The following is a 12500-nucleotide window of genomic DNA, read 5'->3' on the forward strand; positions in this document are numbered from 1 at the left end:
ATGCTTATGCGTTTGGGTGAAAACGAGAGTAGTTTAAAAATAAAACCCCAGCAATAAAAAAAAAAATCCACATTCAAAACCTAAAATTGCAGTTGCGGGGGTGGGGGAGGGGGGAAAGTCCGAAGCTTCAAATTCTAGGTTTTTTTTTTTTTTGCTTCCTTTCCTCCCCTAGTCGTCGTCCTCCTCCTCCTCCTTTGGCTGCATCCACACAACACGCTCCCCCCTCCCCCGGGTTAATGAAATAACCCGCTCTCCGGTTCGAACGGACTTCAAGGCCGCCCCCCCCCGTCCCCCGCGAAAACCTTAATCGAAGACAAGAACCGACCAAGCTTAACTTGTCGTAGGAATGCAGGCACCCAGGTTTTGGGGTTCAGCGGTGCCTGGCGAGAACGGCCCTCTGCTCCCCGCTGCAGGAGCCCCCCCCTTCCAGGTCGTCCACGGGGACACCCCCCCCCCCAAATACACACACACACGTTTGCCCTGCTTGGTTCCTCGGGTTGAAAGCGAGCCAGAACATAGCGGCTTTCTTTCCCTCTGTAAGCAGAGAGAGGTTGGTGGCTCAAGTAGGGAAGGGCGAATGGCCGGTGGGTGGGAAGCAAAGGGCAACGATGGGCCAGACTCTGTGAGTTCAGGCTAAGATGTCCAATTGGTACAGAGTCGCTTTATTTCTGGCGTTTCCCCCCCCCCCCTTTGAAGAAAAGGATTCTTTGAAAAGATCATTTTAAGGCAGTAATTGATGGGGCTGTGTGTGTGTGTGTGTGTGTGTGTGTGGGGACAGAGACAGAGAGAGAGGGAGGGAGGGGTGGGGTAATCAGTCACAGTAGTTGGTGAAAACAAATTGTCCCAATGGCAAAAGGTTCACACCTTTATTTTGTTAGATTCGTTTTTTTCCGGTCTCCCCAGCCCAGATGTGGAAAAAGGAGAGCACAAAATCCCCTCGGCTTCTCCAGCGTTAATTGAGCTTTTACAAGGCAAATGAAATTGCCAAATGGATTTGCCCGAATAATTGCACACACACACACACACAAGCAAACACAAACATCACATCACACACTTAATTATGTTCACCTAAAAGGGTGGCTTTGGGATGGTGGGATAACGCGGGGTCCCCTCCCCCCCAGTCTTTCTTTTGTGGGTCCTCAAATGTCCACGGTTATATAGGCCTGTAAAACCCACAATTTGTTGTACAAACTGTTGTACAAGATAAAATTTATCCTGAAAGGATAAACAGCCTTCTGATAGTTTCAGGGCAAAGGCTTCAACCTAGCGCCCCTTTTCTCCCCCTCCCCCCCCAAACTCACCAAATATCCCACATCCCCCTGCGTCTCTCTTCCCCTCCCCCCCAGGCGACTTTTTTCCTCTTTTTTTTCCTTCCAAGAGTTTTCCTTGGGGGGGGGGGAAAGGATTTTTTGTGTGTGTTCGCTTCAGTGTGTAATGGGGCAGGAAGGAAAACGAACCAGTGGAGAATTCAGCTTGCATTTTTTTAAAGAAAGATTAATAATTTTAAATCATAGCAATAGCAATCCACGCGCATTTCTCTGTTGGCACAAAGAGAGCCAAAGGGGGGGGGGAAGAATGGGGGAGGGGGAGTTATTATTGGGGGTGGGTGGGGGTCAGTGGGAGAAAAGATCCCAGTTTAGGAATGGTTTCAATCTCAAGCTAGGACATTTCATCCTTTCATCTCTTTCTCTTTCTCTCTCTCTCTCTCTCTCTCTCTCTCTCTCTCTCTCTCTCTTTCCTTTTTCTCCCTCCTCCCTTCTTCTCCCTTTTCCAAAGCTGGCCTGCAGTTCGGAGGTTTGGCCTAGGCGCGTTGGGATCAAAGGGGTCAGAGGTGAGAGTTACATTAACCCTAAAGGCGAGGAAGGAGGCTGGCAGGCCTTCGCCTGCCCACCGCTTCGGCTGGCTGGTGGGGCCTTGGAGATAATTTCCCTGACAGACGAAGCTGAACAAAAGGGTGGATCGATTTGGACGCCCCTCTCTCCAAACGGCCCCTTTGAACTCAAGGAATTTGGGAAGAATATGAAGGACGGTCCTCTCTCTCTCTCTCTCTCTCTCTCTCTCTCTCTCTCTCTCTCTCTCTCTCTCTCTCTCTCTCTCTCTCTCTCTCTCTCTCTCTCTCTCTCTCTCTCTCTCTCTCTCTCTCTCTCTCTCTCTCTGTGTGTATCTGTATGTTCTTTCCTTAGTTGGTGTCACCTCCGCATTTCTCCAAGGAGTGGGTTTTGTCTCGAAGAAAGTGTGTGTGTGTGTGTGTGTGTGAGAGAGAGAGAGAGAGAGAGAGGGTGAATGGCGTGAAAGGGATGGAGGAGAAGGTCCCCGGCAAATCGCTTTCTCTCTCTCTCTCTCTCCTCCCCCCCTTTCTGTCTTTTCGGATCAGCGCCTTTCAATGGGCGGAGAGATGCTCTGTCTGCCCCAACACCAAGGCTTCCCCACCCTGCTTTCTTCTCCGGCCAGGAAAAAAAAGGCCTCTAATTAAATTGTTTGCTACGGTCCGAGCGGGACGATTCGGGAGAGCAGGCTTAAAAGAGAATGTGCTTGGGCCAAGGGGGTAGGATGGGAGGGAGACGGAAAAAGGGGGTCTCCCCCCCCCAAAAAAAACACACCAAAGCGGCCGGGGAGGAAAGGTGTCGGCTTGCCTCTCCCTCCCTCCCTCTCCGACTCCCCCAGGCCGACTTCACCTGGACCCAAGCCGAGTCAAAGTTTGCCTTCTCTTTCTAGAAAAGGTGCCCGAAGAAAGCCGGCGCTCTCCGTGATTTTTTTTTTCCTGTGCAGTCCGGAGAAAGCCGGAATGTCTCTGTCGCAGCGGAAAAGAGCGCCCCCCCCACCCCCAGCTGCAAATTTGAGGAGAGATACTGCGGTTAGTCCACCCCCTCCACACACACCCCCTTTCTGGGCGATTCATTTGTGAGGGTCTTTCTCGATCTCCCTCCCTCTTTTTTTTGGGGGGTGTTACTGAGAGTGACGCCTCGAAATGACCTCTTCTGAGAGGGAAGGCGGGGGGGGGGGAAAGACGGTGACTCTAATTGCACCCGAGAGTTATTCCTCCGTGAGAATGATGGGATGGATCCAGGAATTGGAGCCACCGTTCGGTTTATTTGTTTGTTTTAGACGCTCGCGTCCTTCTGTTGTTCCAGACGCACATCTGTCAGCTGGGAGAACGCGCGTTCGTCCCTACTGCACCGGAGGCAGAGAGAACTGCGCCTGGCAACGTTCCCCAACCGGGCGCCCTCCAGATGTTTGCCCTTTCCCAAGTCTCCGAATTGGGTAGGGCTGGTAGGGAATCGCTCGGTGCAACCCAGCTGCAGGGCAGATTAGCGGCTTGCTGTCTGCCAGTCTGCTTTGGGAGGAAGAAACAGCAGGGTGTGGAAACATCTGCTGGGTGGGCCAGATCCAGGTGCTTTCAGCACCGGGCTGGCTGAAGAGAGAGTAACCCTTGCTGAATTCTTGGGATCTGCTCGCAGGAAATTTTCTGCCAGCGAATTTTCAACGCTCTTAAAACTATTTGTTAAATAATAATAATAATAATAATAATAATAATAATAATAATAATAATAATAATAATAATAATAATAATAATAATAATAATAATAATAATAATAATAATAATAACCCATCCACCTAGATTCTAGCAGAGCTGGAAATTGCCTGCACTTAGCCTGGATCCCTTCGCTCCGTGGCTAGGGGGACAGATGAACACGCAATGTTCCAATCTGACTCCATTCACACGACCTGTTTTTTATTTCGAGAAAGCCCCCCCCAAGGTGGGAGAAACCCTTTATTTTCAGAAAGGGGAAGCGAGGCTGGCCACACCGATCACTGATTGTTTCGGCTCCCCTGTACCTTCAAACATTTTCCTGACCCAACAGCTCCAGTTGGGTGAATGAAATGGCCTCACCGTGACACAACTTTCTCCATTCTTATCTGTCTCCAGCTAATTGGAAGCTTGGGAATGGGGGATGGGCAGAGGAGCAAGGTGTCAAGATAGGTTCGAAGAGAGGAATCCTAACCAACACGGAAACCACCTCTGGGGCTGGTTTTGCTTCTGTCCTGCGGAAAACCTGCATCACCTTACACATCTTTCCTAAGGCGTGTATTGTATCTGATGGCTACAGGCTTTTAAAACCGGGTGAGAAAGAGTTGGCAGGCAACTGAGAGGAGAGTCTTCCTCCATGCTGATTCCCCTGCTCCCGCTTTCTCCCTCTTTCCTTTCCTTCCCTTCTTCTAGAGAACCATCCTACCATTGGGAGTCATATTGGCACACCCCCCCCAGCCCCACAACCCCTTCAGTCTAAGTTGATGTGCTCTTTTGATTTATTTCCGTGTAAGCGCCCTCTTTCTCCCTTTTTCCTTTTCTCTCCCTCTTCTAGCGAACCACCCTACATCCAAGAGGGGGTGTGGGTGGGTCATTTCGGCAGCCCCCCACCCCACCCCTTTAGTCCAAGTTGAAGGGCTCTTTTGAATTCTCTGGAAGCTTTCTCTAGCGGCTAACCGCCGCCGGTGTGTGAGATACTCTGCTAAAACGCGCGGCTGCTTAGACGGGCCTCCTCTGCACGAAGATACCTACCTGGATTCTAACCTAAGGTTAGGGGCCGAAATGTCAGGAAACGCTTCTTGACGACCCCCTGATTAATGAGGAATGGACGGTGGTCTGTGACTGGGACACGGTCTATATTAGCACGCGGGGGGGGGGGGGAGAGAGAGAGAGAGAGAGAGAGAGAGAGAGAGAGAGAGAGAGAGAGAGAGAGAGAGAGAGAGAGAGAGAGAGAGAGAGAGAGAGAGAGAGAGAGAGAGAGGTTATTCGAGCAAATTAATCCATCTTCACAAATTAATCCATCTTCACCCGCCTGCCTCTGGGTCGCTTTCAACTGCGCAGGTTTCCTGCCGCGGGAGAACAAACTTGCAAATTTAGTTCGGAAGTATTCGGGAGGATGGGGACACGAGAGGAACGGGGGGGGAGAGAGAAATGAGAAGTTTAAAAATAAGACGGGTCTGTGTGTGGTTGAGTAGGAGGAAGAAAGTGATAGTAACCTTCCAGCCCTTTCCCTCCTCCCCCCTTTTCCACTCGTGTTTTTTCTCGCGCCGCGCATTTTCCGCGCACCCGAGTTCCAGGGAGAGGCTAAATTGATGAAGAAGTTTGACTGCTGTACACCGTAAGCTACTGCCTTCCTCCCCCCACCCCCACCCCTCGATACACACGTGGGTTTTTCCCTCTTGACCACTTCTGGATAACAATATCATCACACACACACACCCCGCCGGTCTTTCCTCCGCTTGGGCTCTGATCTATCGATCCAGAGGAGGCGCTTGGAGCTATCCAGAACGCTAAATATTTACGCTCCCAGGCAGGTTACTCCTCAAGCTCGCCCTTTTCTTCCAAGAGAAGGAAGGGGGGGGGCGATCCGTTTTATTCGTGCTTCTTAAAACAAAGGCAACAAAAGACAACCGATTTTAAGCCGGAATGTTTTCAGAGTTTCTTTTCTTTCTTTTTTTTTGCGGGATGAAAAGAGTTCGCGAAATCGATACGGGAGTGATTAGCAGCTCCTGGGGTGGAAAGGCGAGAGGAAAAACCGAGGCAGGCGGGAAAAGTTCAAGATTTCTTTTACGTTTGGTTCTTAGGCCAGACTCGGGGACTACGCATCGTTTCGTGGCTGGGACTACTAGCGGGCTGAGGTTTTCGTGGGAAAGGGCCCACTCCTCTACTCCCCTTGGCAGAGAGAAATAAAAAACCCACAGGGGCGAATGGATTCGCGCGCCCCCCCCGCCCCCCAATCCTCTGAGATTACCAGCGCCTCTTTCTCCATTCGGAGGAGAGGGAGAGAACCCAGAGCAGACTGCGCGGAATCCGAGGTTGGAAAGTGCCTCACGTAGTTCAAACGTCTCTTTAATTCCTGCTTCCGCCCTTGTAGTTATTAATCGTTCCCCTCGGGCTTCACACGGGCGCTGGAAGGGCGTAGGTGGGGAATGGGAGAGAAAGAGAGAGAGAGAGAGAGAGGGAGAGAGACAAAGAAGAGAGAGAAAGAGAAAGAAGAGAGGGAGAGAGAGAGGAAGAGAAGAGAGGAAGAGAAAGAAGAGAGGGAGAGAGAGAGAGAAAGAAGAGAGAGAAAGAGAAAGAAGAGAGGGAGAGAGAGGAAGAGAAAAAGAAGAGAGAGAAAGAGAAAGAAGAGAGGGAGAGAGAGAGGAAGAGAAGAGAGGAAGAGAAAGAAGAGAGGGAGAGAGAGAAAGAAGAGAGAGAAAGAGAAAGAAGAGAGGGAGAGAGAGGAAGAGAAGAGAGAAAGAGAAAGAAGAGAGAAAGAAGAGAGAGAAAGAGAAAGAAGAGAGGGAGAGAGAGAGAAAGAGAAGAGAGGAAGAGAAAGAGAAAGAAGAGAGGGAAAGAGAGAGAGAGAGAGAGAGAGAGAAAGGGAGAGGGTTGGGGGGGGAGAGAGAAGGAGAGAGAGGCGCCGAGGTGAGCAATTCCTGGGCCGTCCCGGCGATCCTCTGCTCCATTTGCGCGAACTCAGAGCGAGGCCTCTTTGAAGCGATTGTCTGAAGCCGGGTCCGTTGATCCGAAGTTGTGAAAATCTTGAGGGAAGAAGCGTCGCTACCCGCCGTCGATCAAGCCTTCTTCCGTCCCCCCCCCCCCCCGCTCCTTCGATCCCGGGAGCAAAGCAGCGAGGTTTGGGGACGGAGGAGAGGCAACGGTTGAAAACCTTATTGGAATGAACTCTGCCGACATTCCCCCCCCCCCGCTTTCCCCCCCCCTCCTTGTGATCACTGATGCGATTCGGGGTGAGTTCTTCTTTTTCCCAACTCGCTCGAGCAGGGTTTGTTGTTGTTGTTGTGGTTTTTGTTCCCATCAGCAAAGTGAAACAAAGCGATGCTGTCCGAATGTTTTGGGGTTTCCCCCAAAGAAACTCCTGGGGGAAAAAAAAAGTAAAAGAAAGAGAGAAAGACAGAAAAAGAGAAAGAAAAGAAAGAAAGAAAGAAAGAAAGAAAGAAAGAAAGAAAGAAAGAAAGAAAGAAAGAGAAAGAAAGAAAAAGATCCAAGAAAAGTAAATGAGAGACGCGTTAAAAAACACACACACACACAGGGGCAAACCCAATCCACTTAGTAAAGTCCTCAATTATCTAAGAGGTTTTCATCCTCATTTCAGTTTCTCGTTTCTCTTTTCAGTTTAAGGAATGAAGAGGGAAGGGGTGGGGGTGGGGGTGGGGGTGGTGGAGAAGGGTCTTCTCCCTGCAGCTTGAAATGCACAAAATAGGGGGGGGGGGCTTCCCACCCACCCCCAGCTTAAAGATAAAACGAGGGCTCCCTTGACAATGCGGCTTTGTCCTCTCCTGTTATTCACCCATTGTAGAAGTGGGGACAAAACAAAAGGTACAATCGCAAGTGATTAGAGGCAAACCTCTCTTCAGAGTGGAGGGATTCGTGGAGAAGTTTTTAAGAGCTAAGTCTACTTCCCCCTTTCTTAGGAAAAACAAACAAACAAACTTTGGGAGTTTGGAGCTAGAAGGATACTAGATACCAGATTCCTTTTAAAAAAAAAAGAAAAAAAAGGAAAAGGAAGTTTCCTATCAGGTTAAAATAAACAAACCCCTACAGCGGACATGTCAAACACAAGGCCCGGGGACCGGATCCGGCCTGCGAAGTGGTTTCATGCGGCCCCGCTGCCTTGAGACCCAGAGACCCTCCTCCTGCCAGAGACCCTCAGATCTGTCCCACTCCTGCCCAGGCCCCCATAGGCACCCTTGATGTGAAGGATGTAGAGCTGGCCACGCCCACCCAGTAGGCCATACGCACTCTAGCCACGCCCACCCAGTAGGCCACGCCCACCCTGGCCACGCCCACCTGGCCCCCTGAGGGCAACCACAATGCTGATGCGGCCCTCCATGAAATTGAGTTTGACACCCCTGCCCTACAGGATTCCACAGCTCATCTAAGTCAGTGGTGGCAAACCTATGGCACGGGTGCCAGAGGCGGCACTCAGAGCCCTCCCTGTAGGCACCCACGCCATGCCTTGGAGGTGGCAACTGTCCCTCTTCAACCAGCCCCCCCCACAGGTGTCTCTCCCCACGAGCGACATTGAGGTGATCATACTCACCGTGGCCACACCCACCCAATCGTCCATGACCCCCACAGCCACACCCACCCACTAGGCCACGCCCAGCCGGCACCCAGCGATAAATAAGTGGGTTTTGGGTTGCAGTGTAAGTGGGTTTGGGGTTGCAGTTTGGGCATTCAGTCTCTAAAAGGTTCGCCACCATCACTGATCTAAGTCACATCTCTTACTTCCTCATAACTCTAATTCAAGCAGCTTACTTAACTTGAGAGAGAGCATCTTTCTTCTTAGGAATATTGCAGTATGGTCAGACCAACGTTGTTTTTTTAAGGGGCCGAGGAAGAAGAGGCATGTTGTTAATATCTCCTGTTATCTAATAACTTTTTGCTTAATTCTTGGTGGACCGTGGACAGGGAGGATCTGATGCAAAAGGACAGAAGCAACGAATTTTATGAACCCCCTGAGCAGAACTACACTGAACAGATAGTTGAAGGATGGAGGTGTGAATACATGGAGAGGAGTGGGGGAATGTGTGTGTGTGTGTGTGTGTGTGTGTGTGTGTGTGTGTGGTTTAAATAAAAGCTGGGTAGGAATTATTCTGTGTGGTTGCACTGTCCCCATTTTTCAGTGTGTGTATGAATGTGCAGACATCCTACCCCATGGTAGGAGTATGTAAACATTTACCTGCTTTGAATAATATTTGTAGAGCAGTTTAACTATTCTAATTCCAGAATTAATTGCTGGATTGCCATTTCATTAAACGAGCAGGAGACATATTTTAATCTAGCAGTTCTCTATGCTACCAAAAATCAATTTAAAAACATGGCCCCTAAAAAAAAAAAACTCCGGAGGAAAAAAAAATCCCTCTCATTTGCATATTTTAATAGGTTTGTTTCCCAACTGAGAAGACAGACAGAGATCAACATAGAATTGCATGCCATTCTAAATAAAAAGTGTATGCATGTATCTGTGCATATTCATATAACATATACAAATCCCGAAAGATAGATACATACATTCAGATTTTCTATTTTGGACAGAGACATGTCAAAAAAATATGACTTGAAGAAAGCAGTTTGGAAGACAAAACCCAAAATAATTACAGTGACTGTTTTTAAAAAACCCACATATTTCCCTTAATAATCTGATACTAATCAATAATCTGATACTAATTAAGGAGTGCAATTACATCTCTTTTAGTGACGGCATTTTCTCTTTCTCCTCATCCTCCCCCCCCCCTTTTTTTTGTCAGATCCCAAATTAAGGATAAAAAGCATTAAAACAAACACAAGGAACAGGCTTCTTTTAAAAACTATTTTGGAACTCCAAATTGCCTTTAGCTCTTCTGCACATATTATCATTCCTTGTCAATATTAAACAAATAGGAGCCCACATTAATTAAACAAGCGACTCCATTGTTTTCCCTCATGCCAAAGACTTCTGTTAAGTATTATCTACTTAAGAGAGAAAATTCAAAAGAGGACCTTTAAAAAAAGGTCTAAGAAAACCCACCCAACATTAACCCATACTACATTATGTACTCCTGTAATGATTACTACATCCTCATTTCTTTTTTCCTGAAAGGTTTGGCACATCCCTGCAAACATTTTAAGTGCCTCTTTTGAGACTGGGACTCTTCAAATCAATGAGGATGAGCTAGTCATAAACACTGTTAAAAACCTGACTGGAAGAGGAAGCTAAGAATTTACTTATCCCTAATTCCTTCCCCTTCTCCTTATTTTTCTTCTCCAAACATTATTTTTTTCATGTCATTTTTTTCAAATTGGTATGTATTTTCTTTCTCACCCTCTTGCTTTCAAAGCTAACTGGAACAATATTTGCCTGTTGGTATCAAATGAACAGAACTATATGTAAGGTCAGGCACAGTCATGAAAAATCCACTGAAAAGTTTCTAACGATCCACATTTTGAGACAAAAACGTTTTAAACATTCCTGATATTCTTTTTGTTCATAACTTGGGATTTTGGTTCACAGGCATCCTCTTTCTTGTATATTCACCAGTTTAGAGCACCTAGGTAAACTTTATGCATGCTATCAAGCAGTTGCAGAATCCTGAATCTGCTATCAGCTGTCTTTCCATCCAGCATAATTCTCCAAATTTTTTAAAAAAACCCTCCCTTTATTTCTGAGATGTAGAAAAGAATGGAACTGCCTCCACCACAGTGCCTTCAAAACATGGGTGTCCTGAACTTGTAGTCCTGTTGATTAAAAGTGATCCTTCCTTTAGTTAATTAATTAAGCAATTAAACCAATATTCCAATTAAAGCATGCACACGGTCTGGTAAAATAATCCACGGGGGGGGGGGGAAACCTTACAGATGTAACCCGAGCCACTTTGTTCACAGCACTCTTCATTGTTTTGTGTCCATTTTCCCCCCACTGATATTATCTTTCCAAGGAATTTTTATTATTGTTTTTCATTCGAATGCAATTCATGAGAAAGTTCTCCTTGCAAGTAGGGGGAAGGGGTGCCAACTGCTCAGTTGGGAAAGGGCTATTTGGGTGAATGGTGTGTGTGTGTGTGGGGGGGGGAAAACTTTAGGAAATGGGCATTTTCCTCACATGGACTTGAAATAACTTTTGAGTTTGATAAGCTTTAGTTCTGAGTAAACAGGCATATGATTATAAACTTCATAATTAAAGACTAGCATTTTAAGTTCCATAAATTCAGGAGTGGATTTGCCCCTCCCCCAATATTTTTCTTCTTTTGTCAGCATCTTCTTTTCAAATCTGGATTTGCTTTAAAACTGGGAGAGTAATTTGTATATTCTATTATTTAATTTTTTCTTCTTCCCCTTCCTGTTCCTCTTCCTCCTCTTCTTCCTCTTCCTCTTTATCATCATCTTCTCCCTCCTCTTCTTCTTCCATTATAGCATACTGTGTATGTGTAGGGTTTGGGGCTATAATTTACACTTTGGGGAATCTACAGCCTTGCCTTGCGCTGCAAAAAAATTTGAGGCTGATGTCATTTATTTTTTTAAAGTTGTTAGAATTTTTTTTACAGAATGTTGCATTGTTTCTTATGCTTATTAGCCAATTGCTAATTCATAATTTTGAAGACAGTCATTATTGAAATAAACAAAAGGGATCGAATGGCATATTTGTCCTGGATATTACTTTTCCAAACAAAATTATATGTTATTCACCCACACTATTAGTAGCAACTGTGATAATGTTAGGAGAGGTGGGATTTTATGTTTTTATTTCATGTTTCTATATTTAAAAAAAACCCTCTTAGTTTAAATATGATTTGAATTACGGATTTATAATTCTGTTGCCGTTGATGGCATGGTATGAATTATTTCCTGAACACATAACCTCAAAAGCAAGATCTGTATTTTTAGGCAGTTGTATAGTCTCTTATTATACTAAAAAACTGGTGTTGATAAGGTTAGTAAGAGGCTAACACTAGCTTTGCACAATAATAAAAAATGTTTGTCACAATTTTTGTTTCTAATTTGGGAGGCAGAGGGAAGGAGAAAAAAACCTGATTGTGTAAATCCAGAACATTGATTTAAACCACGGTTCAGCTGACTATTAGTTGTGCAAATCCAGCCAGCCTGCATATAATCTCCCTTCTTCCTGAAAGTTCCCCATTATAAATCATAGAAGATAAGGTACACTAATGCTTAAACATCAGAGCAAACCCAGCAACAACACAAGCAACAACGCTAACAACAAATCAGGCACAAAAACAAACAAAGATAGGAGTAGCATCCAATCACAGGAGAAGAGAAGAAAGAATCGTGTTTTTTTTTCCTCTTCTTCAAGGTTTTGGAAGTGCATCCAAAATAACATTCTTCCTTCTGGTCATCAACTTTCTTTGAAAAATAGGTCCATCTGAAGAAGTATCAGGTTAAACCATTGTGAACGCCGTTGCAACAGACTCAGTCTTCTGAGTAGCCTATCCCAACACGGGTTAGAGGCTTAAGAAACAAAATATTTGTCATAATTGTGACAACTTCATATTTGCGTGTGATGCTGAGATTCCATAAGTAGGATAAAGGTTGGGTTCAAATGGATGACAATGTAATACAAGACATTCATGTTATTTTCTTGGCCACCTCTGTACTAAAGAAACTAATCCAGGAGAGAAGCAACCTAGAACTGTGGTGGCAAACCTATGGCATGCGTGTCACTGGTGGCATGCAGAGCCATCTCTGTGGGCACGTGTGCCGTCGCCCCAGTCCTAGGCCTTCAGCTGGGTTTTATAAAACCTTTTCGCTTTACGCCTCCACCCCACCATGTGCAAAAAAAAGGTTCCATCAATCAATCAATTTCAACTTCTTGCGGGGGGGGGGGAAAGCTCTCGCAAAGTTGGAATTGATTGATTGAACTTTTTAGTCCCACCCAGTCTGCCGTTACCACAGCAGCCACGCCCACCCAGTTGGCCACACCCACCCAATGGGCCACGCCCACCCAGCACCCGACGATACATAAGTGGGC

The sequence above is a fragment of the Vipera berus genome, assembly GCF_964194415.1.
Source record: "Vipera berus genome assembly, chromosome: 12".
In the NCBI taxonomy this organism is placed as follows: Eukaryota; Metazoa; Chordata; class Lepidosauria; order Squamata; family Viperidae; genus Vipera; species Vipera berus.